Source organism: Lissotriton helveticus, chromosome 1_1 (genome assembly GCF_964261635.1).
Source record: "Lissotriton helveticus chromosome 1_1, aLisHel1.1, whole genome shotgun sequence".
NCBI classification, from domain to species: Eukaryota; Metazoa; Chordata; class Amphibia; order Caudata; family Salamandridae; genus Lissotriton; species Lissotriton helveticus.
The window spans coordinates 602,026,516-602,047,543 of NC_136057.1; the positions used below are offsets into that span (position 1 = coordinate 602,026,516).

At 42.4% G+C, this 21,028-nt stretch overlaps 1 protein-coding gene across 2 annotated transcripts in view; it reads left to right on the top strand.

Annotated features, from left to right (window-relative positions):
* Window positions 1-21,028, top strand: part of RASSF8 (Ras association domain family member 8) — a 326,220-nt gene that overhangs the window by 117,169 nt on the left and 188,023 nt on the right. Inside the window, exon 2 of one of the 2 annotated variants that reach the window (XM_078674112.1) lies at window positions 12,747-12,827. The exons of the other annotated variant lie outside the window; for it this stretch is intronic. The gene's annotated coding sequence lies outside the window, so the exon portion shown is untranslated. The remainder of the gene's footprint in view (window positions 1-12,746; window positions 12,828-21,028) is intronic. 2 annotated transcript variants of the gene reach the window in all.

Below are 21,028 nucleotides of genomic sequence, written 5' to 3' on the forward strand. Positions count from 1 at the left end.
GGGTATTTGTCCCGCACTGGAAAATCAGTGGAAACACACCATGCGCAGTGCAAGAGGGCTCTGCTTCTTTCTGCCGCTCGAGTAGATATTCCACTGGAGCATCAGCTTCCTTTACACAAACTGCAAGTTTCTCAACAAGAATGGTGGCTGCCATCCTCGACGGCCCGTGCTGAGAAATGTCACTGGGAGGTGGTCTGGTGTAGGATTTTCCTCACTCGTGCTTGCCAACTTCACGTTAGTGAGTGCAAGCGAGAGCAAGGAAAAAAACCTGTACCGCTCGATGGAGCGGAGTTATTCGGAACTCCGCATGCTACACGAAGTGGGAAAAACTCTGCCAACTCCTCGAGCAGAGCAGAATTCCATGCCTAGGCCTACTATTATGCCCATTGCCTCTGAGATAGAACGTAATGTGATTCAAGACTTTGCAGGTGAGGTGGAAGTGCATTGCTTTGCATACTACATGACTTTGGACCCCTGTTGTGTGCATGATAGAACTTTACAGTCTGCCTAACATGTTCCATTTTATAAAAAAGAGTTTGAGGTCTCCTACTCATTTTTTTGTGATTCAAATGTTCTCTACCACACAAAGGCTCTTATTCCATGTTGGATTCCAAAGAAAGAGTGCGGTCTTAAAAGCCTGTTGCATACATGAGTATTGTACAGGGTCTCTTGAAAGGTTCATTACGATTCTTGACTTAAAAATATCTTGACAGCTAGAATGAGGCACAAAAATAAATGTATTACATCACTCATGACGTGGTCAGTGACATCACTGATCACATAAGCTTAAAGATATTTATTAAATAAACTTTAAGTCTAAATATATATATATTTTTTTAACTTTTTTTATTGGAACAGGAAAATAAACAAACGAGAGCAAACAGACAGGCTATATAACATAACAGGGTTGATAACAAAAAAACAGATAGTGAATAGCAGCAGGAAATTACAGGACGAATACATTATTAGATATTAATTACTTATTGGCAACTATAAAAACCATTCCATCATAAATCCATACTTAATCTAATCTAAAGAATATAAAACATGATTCTCAGTGATCAACATTATGATATAGCCAATATTCAAGCATACTCCCCAAAATGTATCCATTCTCAATAGATGACAGTTATGATCTTAAAATAACAAAATCACAACGGGGAACATTCTGTTTGAAGTGCATACAAGACTAGCAGCAGATATACCTCTAACCACTTAATGAGTGCAATACACAAATGTTTTTAAAGGATACAAGAAGATCACATACTATCTAAAGTGCATTGTGCTAATAGCGAGAATTATAAAAAAAATCCTATAAATCACCCAGATCTTATAATCGCGTTTCTGCAAATCCCCTGGAAGATTTTTTTTCCATATACCATTAAATCTTACAACTGCCCCAACACGTTTTGTGTAGTCCTCCTCAAATCTAAAAGTCCGGGACATTTTATTAAACCAGCGCTTAATACTGTGTTGTTTATTGGTTCTCCAGTTTTGAAGGATGAGTGACCTAGCGACTGCTATGGAGATTAATCTAAAATATTGCTGGTGTTTTGTTAAACATTTCACCTCCCCTGAGGAACCAAATAACACCAACATAGCTGATGGCTCAATTGTCAAATACATAATCAGAGAGATCTCGGCAAAAACGCCTTCCCAGAACTGCTGTAAATAGTTACAGTCATAAAATATATGCACCCATCCACCATCACCTTGTTTGCTACATCAAAAACATTGATTCGGGCACGTTTGAAACATTTTAGACAATCTCTGGGGTGTATAATATAATAACCATCTAGATAAGAAGTTCATTCTCTTGTAGTTAGTGCCTCTTAGTGCTTTATTCGCTAACTCGCTAAGCTGTTTCCATTCTTTAACATTAAACTTGCAACCCGTCTCTGAATGAATTTTCTGGAGCTCTTTCATCAAGATCTCTTCGGAATGGGCCTTTTGATGTAGTAGCTCCTACCAACAACCGACCACCACCATTTTATTTGCCATCTACTTAGCGATTTGACGTGCCGCCTCACATATCATTAAATAATTAGTTTTGAGAAAATTAACTAACTGAAGAAAACTCAAAGGGAGAGCAGTGGTCAATATAGTGTCTTGCAAACAAACCATTTCCCAGGTAATTGATGTTTCATGGTTATAAAAATCCCCAAGCTGGGCAAAACCTAGCTCTTGCCATACTTGATAAAGCCCTCTGGACAATATGTGTCCTCCTACTGCGCAATCCTGAATAAGGGTGTATGCATGAAATGCTGGGATTTCTCATGATTTAAAGAATAACTGGGTTCTTTCCGCTAATGTCAGTATCACCTTGTCTCTTGATTTTTAGGGAGTTTCGCCAGACGTAAAAAAAACAGAGAGTCTAATTGCACTTACCTTCAGCATATGTATTAACAGAAAATGTATAAAAATTGACTTTTCCTCACCCAATAGGGTAAGTAAGTTAGCTAAAGAATCCTGATAATAACTTGAAAAATGTGGGAGTGCCAATCCTCCTGATGTTACATCCAATTGTAATGTAGCTATCTTAACCCAGGGGCGTTTATTATTCCATACAAACTTCCTAATTGTTTGATCTAGCTCCTTAAAATAATAATTCTGAATTTTCAAAGGGAAGTTGTTAAAAAGAAACAGAAACAAAGAAAGCACCTCCCTATTAATGATAATTGGAGCAGAAACCATTTATTTAATAAGTTTTTCACCTTTGTGAGCATACTGTTATAATTCTAGGAAAATAATTGCCCAAAATCATTTGTAACGTGTATCCCCAAATATCTAACTGGATGCAGTGGCTTTAACTGAATGGAAGCTGGAATATCTAAAGGAATCACATTGGATGTGAAAATTTCAGTTTTTGATTGATTTACTTTGTATCCGCCCACCTGTGTAAACTTCTGGATTTCATCAAGAGCATTCTGAACATTAGGTGCCCCTGCTTTAAGATATAAAATAATATCATCCGGATGAAGCTTAATTTTTCTCATACCCTCAATGGGAGGCAAAATCCATAAGCTATCCAAATCCTAACAGATAGGGGTTCAATAAACAAAGAAAACAGAAGGAGATAACGGGCATCCCTGCCGTGTGTCACGCTTAATATTAACCTTGCCGGCTTCTGATCCGTTAATGATGATTTTGGCTTCCGCATACCTATATACTTCTTTTAGCATTTAGCATCTTTAAGAATTGTAACGGAAAACCAAACATATCCAAAATAAAAAAAAAGGCACTCCAGTCTACTAAATCAAAAGTCTTCTTGGCATCCATCATCATAATCACCACATTAGTCTTATTCATAGAGAAATAATCAATGGCTTGTATTAAAAGTACACATTGGATGCCATCAATCGTCCTGAGATAAAATCATTTTGGTTGATATGGATCACTTTTTGTGCGCAGGGGGGCTATCCTTTTTGCCCAGATTTTCATAAGCAATTTATAGTCCGTATTTAACAGATTAATAGATTGATAAGAGCTGGGGTCACATGAGTCTTTTTCCTTTTTGAGAAAAACTACTAACACTGATTCTTTAAAACATTTGGGAACATCTATACCTTCCTTTATTTGATTGAACAATTTTGCTAAAAAGTGAAGTAATTCTTCTTGGAATACCTTATACACTTCCACCGGAATCCCATCCAATCCACTGGCCTAAGCATTGGGCATACTTTTTGTTGCAGATAGAACTTTTGGAATTCCTATTGGACTATTCAAGGTCTCCGAAAGCTGCTGTGACAACTGAGGTAGCTCTAATGCTTTGACATAACTCATCAATTCTACCTCATCTATCACTTGTGTGTCTGCATAAATTTGATTGAAATGTGCAAGGAACACCTCGGCTATCACCTGTTTGTCATCTTCTAACACACCCATTGATGGATTTTTAATTTGGCTAATTAATTGGGTAGCTTTTTGACTTTTCGTAGACAAAGCCAGAAATCTGCCAATCTGCTGGCTTTCCTCATAAAGTTTTTGTTGACAGGTCTTGCTTCCTGTGATTTCCTTTACCAGGAAAAAATCTTTCAATTTCTCCTTAGCTCTAGCTAGCTCTTGCTGTTGTATTCTTATAATGGGCTCCGGTATGTCTGTCAGGGTTGCATTTAGTCTAGCATTCTCCACGGCAGTCTGTAGTGCCAGAATCTTTTGCCTCCGTACATTACTTATTCTTGCCCTATATGCAAATGTTTGTCTGGCCTCTAAAAGTTGCTTCAAATGCCTCCCAAACCATAAACAAAGGGGCTGTATTTAAATTGAGCTGGAAACACTCTTTGATAAACCCCCTAGTTTCTGTCAGCCAAGTAGTATCCTGTAACAAGGATTTATCAAACTGCCATCTTGACCTCTTTTTTTAAGTGATTCCTAATTTTAAATGTAAATGAAACTAAAGAGTGATCTGAAAAAGAATTGGCCAGTCTTTCAGTAGGACTGTTGGCAACCAGCTTATCGACAAAAATAAAATCCAATCGAGAAGCAGATCTGAATCTTGCAGAATAACGGGTAAATTGCAAGAGACTAGGGTGCCCAAGTCTTCAAGGATCTATTAAGGAAAAGTCTTTTGAGAGGATACTTATTAATTTTGCGGTTTTGTGCTTTAGCTGGTGTTTCCCGTTATTTGATGTATCTAATGCCAAATTCTGAATAAAATTAAAATCCCCACCCAAAATGAATGTGCCTTCCATTCGTACTGCTAATTGATAAATTTGCTCGAGTGCTGCCGTATCATGCCCAATAGGATCATAGAAATTCACCAGATTCAGCATTGTTTTCTCGAGCTTTACTTTCTCCTCCCCCCCCATCTACCTTTTCCAGCTTGCCAGACATCCTTAACCTGCCAATCAATGGTGTTAGATAGTAGTATCCCTACCCCTCGGACAGCTAAATTGGCAGATGAAAAATATGCCTGCACATACTCCTTAGGAAGTGATATATTTGGGGTGTCAGTCCTGAGATGTGTATCTTGTAAAAATATAATCTCGGGAGAGAGGAAAGTTATCTAATTTAAAAGAGCAGCACTTTTCCGCGGGTTAAGTAATCTGTTAACATTACATGTAACAATTTTTATATTCTGCATCTTTGGTTCAAACTTGGTTGGCCTTCCAGATTTGTTCCCACTATTTTAAACTTGGATTTCCTATTGTTTCGCCTGGCGATGAATCCTGGGAATTTCCTCATCCCCTGCAAACTAACACTGCAACCTTTATATTTTTCCTGTTAATTTTTTCTTATAGCTACCCCTCATGCACCCCACCCAACTCATCCCAGCCCCAAACTCCAAGAACCTCCCCCAGAGGCGTGGTCATCCCCTCCGGCCCTGCAATCCACATCTCAACCCCCCTTCTGAACGATTGGGTGCCCTGACCCTAGGTGATCTACCCCGCCCCACACAGCAGTGGAAACCTTACAATCATGCATCAAATAATCAGAAGCACACACAAATTCATTTTACAGTAGTAATCTCTTTCAATAAATCATGGGCTTCCTCTATGCGCGAAAACATATGAAATAACCCTCTAGCCAATACCCTAAGCTTAGATTGCTGTGCATTAGAAGCCTGAGCCCCCTGGGCTTTGAATAGGTATAAGAGTTTCACAAACTCTTTATGTCTACGAGCCGCCACCACAGACGTATCTGCAAAAATCCGATATTTAGTCCCTTCGTTGATAGAGAACTGTCTGCTGAATTGCTTTGGCCAGAATACTCTCTTTCACTTGATAATCAGCAAAGTTAGTGTGGAGCAAATTAATAATAATTTGCTGGTGCAGAGTCACCACTTTGCCACGGGTTCTTAACAAGTAAGGAGGATTCGACTCTGGAGCGAAGTTCAAACCATAGGTCATTTATGAATCATTCATGAATGGGTCTCCATTCAACGAGCACCATGGAGATACTCAAGGAGAGAGCACACTGCACGATGGTTACATGGGTTTTTATAGCAAAGATCACAAGCAAGAGACGCCCAATGTTAAATAGAGCCCTGCGAAGAACACACAAAGGAGACAATTGGTAAGAATCAACAACCTTGGTGTCTTGTGTAACTGTCGCGTCCTGAGGCTGCACAACAAGATAGGCTATCTGAACAAACTTTAGCTAAGGTTTTTACCATTGTTTAAAGAACCCAGTGGAGACATCAGCTGTCCTTTTGGGCTGACTTTGCATGTTTACACAGCCTACAATATCTCAATTTAGATTTGTTACCTAATGTTTATGCAGGTGTGGTGTCAAGGATAGAACCAGGCAGAAAACAGAGCAGGGGTGAAAATGGATGAAGCACAGCTTAATTAAAAAACGAAAGAATCAGATTTTACATCCACATTAGTGAGAATTGTACGAGGGAACTTCGAATTAGGAATGGGATGAGCAGGAACCCAATGTGCCCTAGTTAGTGTTAAGTCTCCAGTAAAATCGGGAAGCACTTTTTGCTTGATGAATGACTCAACCCATCGAAGAGTATTGACACCCATGCTCCCCTCAGGTACTCCAACAATCCAAAGATTAGAGCGGCGTGAATGATTCTCCAATTCTTCGAGCTTATTCTCAATGCCAGTTTTGTCTTCTGTCACTGAGTTAATTTTCTGGAGCATCGAGCTCATCTGATACTCCAACTGAGCTCTCCTAGATTCAGCATCTTGAAATCTTGTGGGGATGCCTGCAACTGATTCTTCAATTTTTCCAAGACTAAGATGAAGAGTGGCTATCTCATTCTCCTTGGATTTTTTCCTTGCCCTGATCTCATCCAGTATGAGATTAAGTAAAGTTTTGATTTCAAATTGTTGCATATTGGTTCCGCTAATTTGAGATTCAGTATCATCTTGTGAAGTTTTATTCTCCACACTGGCTGTTTGACCTAGCGGTTCCGGGCCACTCTTCATTAGAGCTCGAGACGGTTTGTGCGATTGAGACCAGCTTGCTAACTGTTGTTTTAGGACATATTCGACAGAGGAGGACTGATCAGGGAGCGAAAGCTGAACTGATGGGGCGGGTGGTCTTGCCTGGCAGTGCGCTGGTCGTCCTTCCTCTACCAAAATGGGTAGCGGGGGTTCTGGAACTGGGACCCGGGAAGGTGGAGATATATGTAGCTCTGCAAACAGTTAATTGCTGTATCTTCTGGTGTTGTTGCCAAGGCTGTATTTAGGTGTGGCAAACCTTGGGCAGCTGTGGGCTGAATTTTTTTTAAGTCTAAATATTTAATAAAATATTGTTTTAACTTTTTTTTCTGTGATTAATTTAGGAGAAAACCACCTTTACAAAAAAATATTATATTTGTGGCTACAGACATTGTCGTGGTGATGTCAGTAGTTGCAAAGAGCGTGTGGTTTGTACGAAGTGTAAAACGGGGAACATCCTTTACGACGCGGATGTTACCCCGCACTACCGTTACAACGCGTATTTTAGAACGCAAGTCGTAACCACGACTTGCGCTGGAGGGCGCTAAAGGACAAGGAATAGTAGATTTACTATTCCAACACCTTCCCTACTGTACGTAGGCTGGTGTTGGAATAGTAAATTAAACTATTCCTAAGTCCGCACCCCTACAGCGCAAGTCGTGGTAACGACTTGCGTTGTAAAATACGCGTTGTAACGGAACGCATGGTAATACCACGCGTCGTAACAACGTACATCCGTGTAAAACATATATATAGACACATTCTATAAAGTAGAGCTTTATTAGTGAACTTTTAAAAATCATATATTTGTAGTAAGTTTCCCAAAAACTCGTCTTCAAAGACTATTTTCTGTTTTTGCGGTGACACCGGTTATCGCAACGAGAGTGTGGGTTGTTGGCCACAGCTATGCCTATTGGGCTAAACAGGCTGCAAAAAACAAAGGTATTGACAGGGACTTGGGTTTGTCAAACATGTAGATTAGTGGGTTTAGCAAGAGAGGATTAAAGTTTCATCAGCTACTGCCTTTGGTTGAAACCATTGTGAATTTCCAAGCTCCTCACCTCATGATTGTGCACTGCATTTGCAATGACCTAGGAACATTGACTGGGGTAGGCATGGAAATCCTAATGAAAAATACCTTTGCAGAACTGATCTCGCCTTTCCCTCACACTGACTTAGTTTACTATAATAAATGCCAAAGATGGAAATGGTCAAATCAATTCTGCCCACAAATTGACAAAGCCAGGAACATGTTAATAAAACTGTTTCTGCTTTCCTCAGAGACCATAATATGGGCTCTATCTATAACAACAATCTGTGTTTTGACATGCATGGACTATTTAGAAGTGATGGAGTTCACTTTACAGACAAAGGGAACAGGGTGTTTCTAAGCAACCTGAAACTCTGCATACAGTCTTATTTGTAACTGTCTTAAACGCAATCTCATTACAAGGGCTCTTATCAAAGACAACCAAGAGCCCAAAATATTGTTCCTGTACTTGTAAAAGATTTTTTTTTTTAAATAATTTTTTAACTTAGTGACGATGTTGCGATGATCACAATCACATTGCGAAATCGCAAAACAAAAGCAGACAAGCAACGACCACCACCACATCCAAAAATTTTAACTTCAAAAATTCCTTCTAACAATTGCAATACACAGATTATTAACCACATCACTGCTTTAAAAACATATTTGTACACATATTTTTCTAGTAAGTTTTTAAAGAAACTGTTTAATCCGTACTTCCCATTTTCGCGATTACACAGAGAGTCGAGATTACTCTGGTAACTGTGACAATCATGCCTATTTTAGGGGGTGCAAAACGCAAATTTGCACATATTTTACAGTATTTTAGACATTAGGGGTTTATTACTGCACTGTTTAAAGTCATATTTTTGTAGGGAGTTTGTATAAAAACAACCCTTTAAACCGATTTTCCGTTTCTGAGCGGGTCTGAACATGGATGCGTGACTCTCCGAGTGGGTTTGTGAGTGGGTTCATGGCTGCCTAGGTAGATCTGTGAGTGGGTGTAAGAGTCTCTAAGTAGGTATGAGACAGAAGCATGAGTGTATGACTGAGTCTCTAAGTAGGTGCATGAGTCACTGAGTGAGTCTGTACATAGGTGCGTCACTCTCTGAGTGAGTCTGTAAGTGGGTGCATAAGTACCTGAATGGGTAAGTGAGTGCATGAGTATCTGTATAAGTGTGTGTGTGGGTAGGTGAATGGGTGCATAAGTGTCTGAGTGAGTTTGTGAGTGCATACATGAGTGTGTGACAGTGATCGGTGAGTGTGTACAAATATATGTATTTTTAACATTCCACTTTCAAAATATCCCCTTCCTCCTCTCTCTGACTCATACCAAACCTCTTTTACTCCTGTCAACTCCCCAATAACTGTTCCCTCCTCGATCCATCCTTTGTCCTGTTCACCCAACTAACTGACTTACATGTCCACCACTCTCAATATCAATATCTACGTCCCTCTACTAATTCACCAATAATACACTTTGGGTTTCGTGGTATCATGGTACTTGCCAAAAAGCGATTCAACCTCTCGTCAGGGGTAGTCAGAGCTATATAAATACAAATTTAGGGAAATGGGAAAGAAAAAGTGGGAACAAATTTAATGCTATCCTGCCTGCACCCACATCCAATATTATTTCCATATTGCACTATTGGACCCATTCACAGTGCTGTGCTAATCGTAAAATCATGCACAAACCTTGTTGGAGCCCGATTTTGCAGTCACAGGTTTCAAGGAATTTGTACTTAGTGCTAGTGTTTTTCCATGAACAATGTCCTGTAGGTACCTCCTGGAAGAAGCTGTGTGGGCAGAACAGGGTCACAAGGGGAAATACTGTACAGAATAGTGGTGGCAGTCGCTATTCTCCATTATAATGTGGAAAACTTGCAATTGATCAGAAAAATCAACCCATGGGCCTGCCTAAATGATATTTCCTCAGGTGGTGGCCAGAGGGAACATGTACCTCAGAATGTAACCATAAAGTACTACCGGACCAATAATCATTCAAACTGCTTTCCTAAGAAATTTAGGTTGAACAACTTATTCAGCCATCAATAATGAAGGAAAACAGACATGCCACACCTGGGCAGGAAGAAGCCCAAATTCCCTACTTTGGGAACCTGCATCCCTTGATTTCTTCATCATCACTCTTCCAACAGTAGTTAAATGCTCCCTGTGCTAAAGAGTCCAGGAGGTCTGATCACATCCTGCTGGTCCTCTTATTTTTGATGCATTTGCTATGATGCAGAAGCAGCACATCAGTGTGATTAATCCCACACTGTTGTATGTATAGTGCCTGCGTGCATGGACCAAGGAAAGCAGTGCTCACCATCTGAAGTTAGACTCATATCTACATCATTGGCCTAGCACCTTTGATTACATAATTGCACACAGTTGTAGGGACAAGTCACTTTCCACACTACCGTTGATTGAGATGCAAAGCCCAACCTTGGTGGCCACTCCGTTCGAGCATCGCCATCTCCTCTCTGCTCACTCTCTTGCTGTGGTGTTGGCACAGCCAATCATTGTCACTGCCTCTGCAGACGATTAGCCAAAATTCACCCACCTCGGGTAAAATGAATGAGTGACATTCAGTTAAGTAACAGTAATTTTGATTATTAGGCACCAAATGGTAATTGAACATCTCATAATTCATATATGTTTCAATCTAATATTTAAAGTACACGCAATCACTGAAGAGGTCCCAGGAAGTGGGAGTTCCTCTTTTTTCGTAAATCGAATTAGCATTTTCCCTCTACCCCCCCCCCCCTGAATCCTTCAGTGCAGCTCCTACGTCAAGAGCATTTGTGAAGACACGTCAAATGCTCATTCTTTCTGTCACATTAGGGCTGCAGCTAAATTAGGAACTGATTTCAGAAATGAAAGTCTGCGTTTTTTCCTACTCAATATCATTATGAAAGTGCATCTCGAATGTGACCTATCACAGAGGAAGATGGCCTGAACAAAAGATACAATCATGCCACTGTAGGGCACCACATCATCTAAAAATGTTTTAATATATAGTATATCAAATGTAATATAGAACAGGGTGGATACTCCACCCAAAAGTGTGGTTGAAAAATAAGAAAACTGTTTTCTGTGTCTCTTTGCTCCCTGCCCCACTTTATCAGGACACTACTCGTACAGATACATGCACACACGTGATCCCTTCATTTCTACAGACTTGTTGCCCATTAATTAGTTACATCCAAATTAATTAGCGAGCATTTCACGTGGCAGAAGCGAAAAATTAAAAACAGAACTTATCTTTCTTTCCCAGCTGGATAAAAAGTGGACTGGGGAAGATAAGGCGTAATTAAGATTTTTCATTAATTGCAGTCATTATGAGCGCGTTGCTGTCTTTCCTGTCATTGCCTGCTAAATATAGTGGCTAAATCCTGGCGGATATTTCTATAAAGAATCTTCAAGATGATTCTGTCTATAGAGGGGACACTTTTCTGTGGCACAGCACGTGGAAAGAGCTATGAGGTACTGCATGAAGGCATTGTAACCATACTTGCCAAAGCAAGCAAAGTGTGGGGTGATATATCTTGGAGTGTATTCATTTATACAGTTGACCGCAGTTTAGTATTTTAGGGTTAAAGCCTAAACGCCGTCTTCCTCCAATTGTGATTTCACACATTATTACTATTAGAATGTGTTTCTGAGGATGTTTTTGGGCCCCTACAGGCATGTCGAGCCCTAACGCCTCCCCCACTGTCACCACAGCCGGACTGAGAACGCAAACCAGCCATGGCACTTAAGTTGAACCGGTCCCAGTGTGGTGAGTTTGGGAGGGGGGTGCTGGCGAGAAACACAGCTGCTGCTTTTGTTATAGGGGGTTGATATTGCAGCAGGGATGCAAAACAAGCCCCCCAGTAACAAAACCGGCCCCCACCCTTCAGGCCCACTGGGAAAGCGCCCAGTGCCCCCTAGGGCCAGTCCGGCCCTGACTGTCAAAGAATGACGTTTGAGCAGGAGCTGTACACAACAAGGAGTACAGCTCCATCTGAAACTGTGACCGCTGGAGCCGCTAGAGGGAGACAGGCCTTCACTGGCAGCTAGAGGATGTGTAATGTACCCCGTTTCCTCAGGGCTGCTCCTCCACCCACTGCAGTGGCTGTCACACCTCGTCTGAGCAGCTCCAGCAGGAGCCACACTAGCCAATGGGCAAGGCTCCTTCTCTAGTGACTAAAATGATATTCGAATGATCAAGCAGCCGGTCTTCACCATCAATCAGTGAGTACTGAGGCTTTATTGTTTATTGTATATATTGGAGTCTGGACCATTCACATGTTTCACTAGTGAAGTAACGTGAGTGGCATATTATTCCTTTGAAAAAATCTATTGACTCTAAGTATAATGTGCCTTTTACTGCTGAAATCAGTCTGCTCTGGTTGAATATCTCATTTTATTCTCTATTGTAGTCCCTGGGTCATGTCATGCAAAACGGATCCATTATTCCAGAGCAGATAGTTTATCTCTCTCCCAAATTAAAATCCTAGAAGAAGGGGTTATTATTGAGCTAGGAAATCTCGCATTTGTGCACTTGTTAAACATATATATATTATCTGCTTTCTGCAAGGCACACCGAATAAAAAACAGCTCGTCTTTGTTTGGCTGCAGCTCATCCCATTCTAGATGACGGACTCCATTGCCAGATCGATTCCTCTGAATAGTGGATGACACACGTTGTAATCAGTTTAACGAGTGACTAACTGTGGTGAATTATCAACCTCATTCTGCTGATCAAGGCTCAGCAAAAGAAGGTGCGGGACTCTTTTCATTATGTTTAATGCAGAAACATGTCTTCTCTCTTGTAGGACGGGCAAAGGGAGCAAGAACCGCTGAACCGTGAAGTTTCCCGAGAAGTGCTTTGCTTTGCACATGCTTAGAATGAAAAGGTAAGAGGTACCTCTTAATCTGAGGAGTCTTGTATGGGGAAGAAAACGGTCTAATATTATTTCATATCCATAGACACTTTGTGGCCCCTTGTGATACTTAAGTAATTTACTGACAGCCAGTAGGCGTGTTTCCTGTAAAAGGACAATTCTCTGCTTTTTAACATAATGTAGCACTTCCCCTCTTTTAAGTATATTATATAGGCCATTGATGTTCTGTGCTATTGCTTTTAAGGTCAGATTGTGATCCCATACCTGTGACAATACCCACGTTGTATGAGGTTTCCTGCCATGCCTATCAAGGCATCTATGTACTGAAATTAACAACAACCAACCATTCCTAGCTTCAAACTCTGCCCAACACACACTTCCCAATTTGAATCGTCTCACCCTTGACAGTCAACATGAAGATTTCAACTCAGCTTAGTGGCCCCCAAGGCCGCTTACTTCAGTGGTAATGCCATCAAACCAGTTATATAAAGCAAATGCTGCTGGCTGCAGGCCTGGTCATCTAGCAAACCAGGGTACTTTTATAGAGAGATTGGCAGTTGTTGCAGCCAGGCAGAGACTGTCCTCTACGGTCGATCTTCGGTCGCTATCATCACTGGACCCTCTGAGACTGAGACTGGACCCTCTGGTGGAGGGGGCAGCCTTCCTGCTCTGTCTTGCATCATTTTGAACCCAGCCGCCATCTACATCTGCCACTCATTTGTTTTCCCTTCTGTGGATGAGGCTGCCCTCCTCATTGGGCCTTCCCCAGTAACCCATGGTCCCATGATTGTATGTGGGTGAGTGTTCGCTCCTCCACCCACTTTAAGATGTTTCAAAGAAATGTGACTTTCTTTCAGTGGCGGCTTCTCCGCTAAGGCAGAGGAGCGTCTCCCCACTGCTTTTAAACAGTGTCACTAAAGGAAAAATAAAATGATAGTAACTCTAAGTTATTATCATTTAATTTTTTCCTTGTTGCAGCAGCTTTGCGGGCGGGACAGGGCAGTGCTGCCCTGCTGACAGGGATGGGTAAATGTGCCTTCAAGGGATTTATTCAATTGAATAATTAGTTTATTTTAACATAACATTTAGGAGCAATAAGGAAGATATCCTTGCTGATTGATTTCTTTCAGCTCGTCAATTCTTTTAGGTAATTTCTTGTGAATGTCTACAACTCCATTCAAGAGCGAACAATCATATGGAGTAGATCTCAAAAAGGTGTATAAAACAGACAAAAAGGTGAATAGAACAGACAAAAACAGGTGTATCTATGAAAGTATTACATTTTATATTAGAATTTTTCAGGGTACTTGTATAGAATACATGCAATGAAACAAGAAGGTAATTATTATGCACTTGAACTGTAACAATTGCGATCCTTTTTCTTAAAATAAACCACAAATCAATATCAAAGAAAAAAGTGTATAAGTCGACGTTTCAGTCTCTAGTTTTGCATTAGTGAGACCATCTTCAGGACTGTACAGTATTGAGGTTGTAGACCCCTAGAGACAATCAGACCAACTTGACTCAATTTCTTCAAAATTGTGGCGCTGGAGATGTGCAACTCTTAGTGGCCCATACGGCAGTCTGTTAAAATGTTATTGCGTGTCGGTGAAAACTGTCCTCGAACTGGAGGGAAATCTCAGGATTCATACGAGTGTAGAACTAGACATGGACTTATTTATCTTAATTACGCCGGAGCACGTGTATTCGAACTTTATGGCGTGTTAGTTGCTACTTCGAGCCGGCCCAATCCACAGCTGAAGGTCCATGTTTCCCTTCAGCTAATGGCGTTGTCAAGGTCTGTTACTTTTATTTTTTGACTGGACAGGATCATTGAGTGCCATGGTCCTAGACCAGGTCTGCAGCGGGAGATTACAGGTAGGGCCCACTAACTCTCCCACCTGCCCCAGCCTACAGTTTCATCTGGCAGTGAGTACTGATGCCTCTCCCCCGCTCCAGTGGTCACCAAAGCCACAAAGTTTTCTTCACATAAGTTTGGGGAACACGAGGGAAAGCCATCCCACATGCACCTCATTCCTCAGATGTATTGCCAGGCTAAAGATTTTTTTTTAAAGTTTTAAAGAAAAAAATTCACCTGCCCCGGGAGAGGGTGGAAGGGAGTAAAACAGGGGAAGATAAGCTGTGCAAGCTGCCTCTCCACTTCTCCCAACACTCACTGTTGTGCCCCCTGGTCTCATTTCTCAAGCAGGGTGGGTAAGGGAGAGGTCTCCGCTGCACCTCCTAGGCTGCTGCTAAATCCATTCCTGAGCATGATAATATTGTGACCCACTGAGTCAGACATGCTCCTGCACTCAATTGGCTCTGTTCTGACCTCTGCAGCTTAGGACGACTGCTGCACCAACCATGGTGGGTGTCGTACCTCCAGCAGAGGGTGAGGAGAATGGAAAAAGCCCCCTAAATCCCTCTTGCGCCTTTGCCAGGCCTGTTTTTACATGTTGCAGCATCCAGGCCCACCAATCCAGCTGTGCCTCCCCCTGCACTAGTTTTGGGTACTCTCCTCACAGGCCCAGGTGGCCTCAGTGACAGTCCATGGCAGGATTACCATACCCTGATGGTGACATGCTCCCTTTTTAGGCAAAGGAGCGGTTCTGGGAGTGCAGGATTGTTAAGCATTAGTTTAGCCAAGCAGGTAGCTGTTTTAACTGCTACCCCAAGAGCCAACCTACACTCATTTATATCTCACTAAGACATTGCTAAGCCATGAAACATTTGGTCTCAGGGCAGGTGCGGCCCGTGCCGGTAAGAGCGGTGGGGCCGGGCTGGGGGGGTGGGGGAGGGGGGGGGGTGGGGGAGGGGGGGGGTGGGGGGATTTGACAGACAACCACAATAGAAATTTAAAAATATAGTTCAGATTGCCTCTTCGTCGTCTGTCGAAATCCACCCCCACATGGCCCCACCCCCCACTGCTCTTACCTGCATGGGTCATGGCAATTGTCGAGGGCTCAAGTCACACATCTAACAACCACCTGAAAGCAAGATGGCAGATGTTTCTGTTTGCCTGCAAGTACTTCCTTTGTTGTTCCTTCTAGTATTGAACATTAAAGGGGAGCCCACTCATAATTCAGGGATCCCCACTTACTGGCCCTGGTGCAGCATGGTGATTTGACTCCAGGGGAAAAAAAACGTAACATTTAGGCTTATTAACCTGTTGCATGTGTCAGACGGCCTTCGGCTGTCCGACGTCACAGTGGGTGTGTGCGGAGGACGGCCGGGGGGCGTCCGAAACACGCCCACTCCGGCCGTCCGAAACACGCCCACTCATTAATTCTCCAGCATCGCGGCAGAATTTGTACAGCGGTCAAGGGGTTAATATGCTAATTGATTTTCCTGGGTTGAGCTTCATGTTGAATCCTTGATTTCTTTCCGTAATCTATAATATGAAATTCTAATCTATCATTATCACTTTTCACAATGAAGAAAGCAGCAGGTAAACTTTCTGTAAATCCTTTGTGCTCTATTTTACCTTTATCCAGCAATCAGAACATTCATCCACACATGGAGGCATCTCTGAGAGGCTGGAAGGTACATGCACGCCAGTATCACTGATAGTTGTTTCTTCAATGATATTCCTCAAGGGATAGTTTTTAGTCCTATCAAATACTGCTAATGGTCCTGTTCATCCTACATCTTAAACTAGACCAAGAGAATCTCGACTACTGCTGCTTTCTTTATGCTTGCTCGCTAAAAATGTCTTTGCATGATTGGGTGCTCCAGGCCCCAAACTAACAGGTTAATCATGGAAGCCATATAATGAAGCCAGTGTAGGGAAACCTCTTTCACTAACGGTCAAGGCAGTAGCAAATATGCCATAGGTGACCTCGGGATACTGGTGTACGTTTTCTGGCCTGTCGGAGGTCGGGACATGCCAAAGGATGGGTCTCATAGCTCTCCTCAGGGCTCAGGGAAGGGAAAGGGTTACTGTAATAACTGTGGCTCGGGTGATTAAAGTACATAATAAGTTCTTAAAGGCCTTTATAGCATGTCAGAAATGTATAGAAATGTAGTATTTCAAAGAAGATCTTATTAATAACCATATGTCTCAATGACTTTCCAAGTACATCATGGTAGTTTTAGATTTCCTGTTTCTGTGTTTCATATCCTCTTTTCGGGTGTGGAGGGCCACTAAGAGAAGAAATTATTTGCGCTGCCATGAATTTGAAGTCTTGTGGCTTTGTCTGATTTAGCTTCAGTTTCCGCTCACTTTAGTTGTGCAGCCAGGCTACAGTGCTGGCTGGATATCTTCAGACTGGTCCTTCTGTGGCAGCTTACATCAGTTTTTTTGTCAGTGGTTTTTCTTCCTAAAGATTGCGTATTTCACAATATCTACCTTTCTCCTTACATTTTATCCAGAGAAGGAACAAGGAAGCTACTGGGGATTGTTATCCATATTTAGGAGTCACAACGTCATTGATAAAGGCTAGAATACTACTCATGTTGTGCCATAAAAATGTTTGTGGTTATACTTCAAACTACTCGGATAAACACCTTAAGCGATATCTACCTTGCAGAGAGCTGTCGTCTACATCTACTTGTAAACTAACTTTATCAGGCTTTGACCTACATAAGTATAGGCAAAACAATGACAGTAAATGAGTCTAATGGCTGGAATGTCCTGCGTCAGGGACTTAGGGATAAATACAATTGCTGAAATTATGTTAAAAACATAAAGCTTTGCTCTTTTCCGTCACCATTATTAGAGTCATTGTTTCATTTAACCTGCGTCCTATATCTTAGTTGATCACGCTTGTTTATAAGCACATAAGTGCCTTAGAGTTTCAGTGCTCTGTAAGCTTGGAGAACAATAACTTAAATCCTCCCTGCATACTTTGGGCACTGATTCTGTTCAAAGGTATGAACACACGTCTGTTCCTTTGCTCTAGGCTTAGGTTGTTCCTTTTGGTATACAAGAAATTCTTTAATCAATTGTCCCTATACTGTGCAGCATTAAGCGGTGCATTTTGCCACATGTAGGTAGATTTTTCTCGGTTGCAAACGACCCAATTTGCAGAATCGGACTGTTTGCAACTGGTAAAAAGCCTTTCTCTATGTACCAAACCCAATTTTGTGATTCAGTAACCTATTGCTGAATTGCAAAATATGTTAGCAATTCGGTATTAAGAAGGGGCGTGTTAAGGGCATCCCTTCCTAATAGTACCTCGCAGTGGTATGTGTGAATGTTTTGGGTTTGAAATGCTTTCATAGAACAGTTGCTTTTTACCACCAAATTCAATTTGGTGGTAACCCATTCACAAATAGGAAGGGGTCCCCAAGGGACCCCATCCCCTTTGTGAATGTAAGAAAAAACCTTTTCCACTGCCAATCTTAAAAAATGAAAAGAAAACTTTCATTTCTCTTTTTGAAATGCATCCCGTTTTCCTTTAAGGAAAACGGGCTGCTTAAAAAAAAAAACCTGTTGCTTTATTTAAAAGCAAACACAGACATGGTGATCTGTTGTCCCAAGCAGGCCATCATCATTGTGTGTTAGCGATTCCCAATGAGTCGCAATTTTGACCTACCCCATGAATATTAATGAGGTAGGTCAATTGCGGCCCACTGGGAATTGCAAACAATGTAAAACACACTGTTTTACATAACTATTTGCGATTTCCTAATAACGAATCACAAAAATATGCTATTAGGAAATAGGATATGGAAATGTTAGTACATGTCGCCCTTAGTTCCTTGAGGCCTGTGCTGGGAAGATATGTTTCATACCACATTTTGTTTTGTAATCTGTCTTCAAAGATTACCTGGGTGTGCATTCTTTTACACTTCAAATGCAGCTACTATCCAGTCTGTGGCCGTGAAAAGAACCAGGGAAGCTCACAATCTTCAGAGCAACATTCCATAAATAGTGGTTCGAGGCATATGGGCTGCAGATGGTACATTTATGAATAGATCGCCATCTGGTGTTGGGCTCGGATGATTGCACTTTGTTTTTCTTCTGGAGAAGTCTTTGTCGTCATAGGTGACTCCTCCTCTCGGTGTTAGTGCGCATGGGCATCGGCTCCATCCTTAGATTGTTTTTTTCCGCCATCGGGTTCGGATGAGGATCGAAGCGCTCCGGACCGACTTCAACAAAGAAGGTTATAACCGGCGCGTATTCCTTTCCAAATCGACGGTATCGTTATCGAACGCGACTTCACTCCATACCGACGCGGTTCGAAGGACGACGACTACGAGAAACTCGACGTAGTCCAGCCCGGGGTCCATGGAAAGGACTCCATTCAAAAAATGTCCAACGTGTGGTGCTAAGTTCCCACACAAGGACCTACACGAGGTGTGCAACCTCTGCTTGTCCCCTGAACACGAATCCAGGGACTGTGAGGCCTGTGCAGCGTTCTCGTCAAAATCGACGATTAGAAACCGTCGAGCCCGAAGACACGAGGTATCGAGAATGCAGTCACAAGCAATCCCGGAGCTGTTCGAGGACCAGCACCCAGAAGAGGAAGAAGAAGAGGCCGACGAGGCGGGGTCAGAAGCGGACGAGCCCGACGTCGAGGAAATCGACGTCCAACAAACCGTGAGTGACGACGTCCCTTTACCGAAAAACAGACCCCGCACGGTGTCGACCCCGCCCTCGAGCCCGGTCAGACAACCGAAAAAAGTTTCCAACGCCCCGCCTTCGAGCCCGGCAACGAAACAGAAACCGAAACACTCGGTCCCACATCATAGTGGTTCCGGTTCCGATAAACCGACCACATCGACACCGAAGCACCAGGTCAAGGAAAGCTCGAAGTCGAAGCAGTCCATGTCGACACCGAAGCACGCTTCGGCGCCGAAAACACCCCCGACACCGGGGACATCTTCGATACCGAAGAAGTCGGATCCGAACAAAACTTCGGCACCGAAAATACAAATGGACAGTTCAAAGAAAAAACACCTTTCGGAACCGAAAACTGCGGTACCGACACAGGAACACGGAACGGATCCTAAACAAAAGACTTTGTTTATTGACCCAAAGACTGGCAAGGTAGCCACAGAACTACCTAAAAAGAGGAAACATGAACATTTGGACGACAAGGCTCATCCAAAGAAGAGAACAATGGGGACGAATACAACTCCTCCCCCTTCTCCCAAACCTCACACACCATCTTCACCTCTTCCTCACAATAGGCCAGATATCCCTCCCACACGTCCATCTACACCTACAACAGATGGAGAGAGTGACACAGGGGAGGGGGGACACCCTGGGGATGATGAGGACACAATCCCAGAGGAGGCAGACCCATGGGAGGAGTATAATGTGGGATCAGGTAATGATACCGACCTTGAGTCATATCCCTCAAAACCTTCACCTCCTGATGACAATACTGGGTTTGCACAACTCATTACTAGAGCAGCAACATTTCATAAGGTAGACCTACATACAGAACCTCTAGTACAGGACTTCTTATTAGAAACACTACCTACTGCACAAAGAACATCAGGAACACTACCAATGCTAAAGGGCCTTCTCAGTCATACATCAGAGATATTCAAAGACCCAGTGAGGGCTAGGGTATTGAACCCAAGAATTGATAAAAAATATAGGGCAGCTCCAAAAGACCCAATATACATTAAGGGACAAATTCCTCTAGACTCACTAGTGGTCACAAACGCTCGCAAGAGAGCAAACTCTTTATCTACAGGAGAAGCTCCACCTCCTGACAAAGAGTCCAAACTAATAGATGCCTCTGGCAAGAGAGTAGCATCTCAAGCGGCAAACAGTTGGCGCATAGCTAATACGCAAGCACTACTTGCAAGGTATGACAGAGCGCATTATGATGAGTTAGAAACACTCATCAAACATCTCCCTAAAGAACATCAAAAGAAAGCAGATCAACTTATACAAGAAGGGAAGTTAATTACTAACACTTCAATAAAGTGCGCCCTAGACGCGGCAGAAACTGCGGCAAGGTCGACAAACACAAGCATCATGTTAAGGAGATATGCATGGCTCAGAGTATCAGGGTTCAAACAAGAGGTACAAACATCGTTACTGAACCAACCTTTTGATGGGAAAACACTTTTCGGCACAGGGACAGATGAGGCCCTAGAAAAGATGAAAAAGGATACAGAAACGGCTAAATCAATGGGAGCATTGCAACAGCCGACACAAAGAGGTTCCTTTCGTAGATCCACCTATAGAGGAGGATCCAAAAGTACAGGCACAAACCAACAGCAAACCTCTTTTACACCTACATCACCCA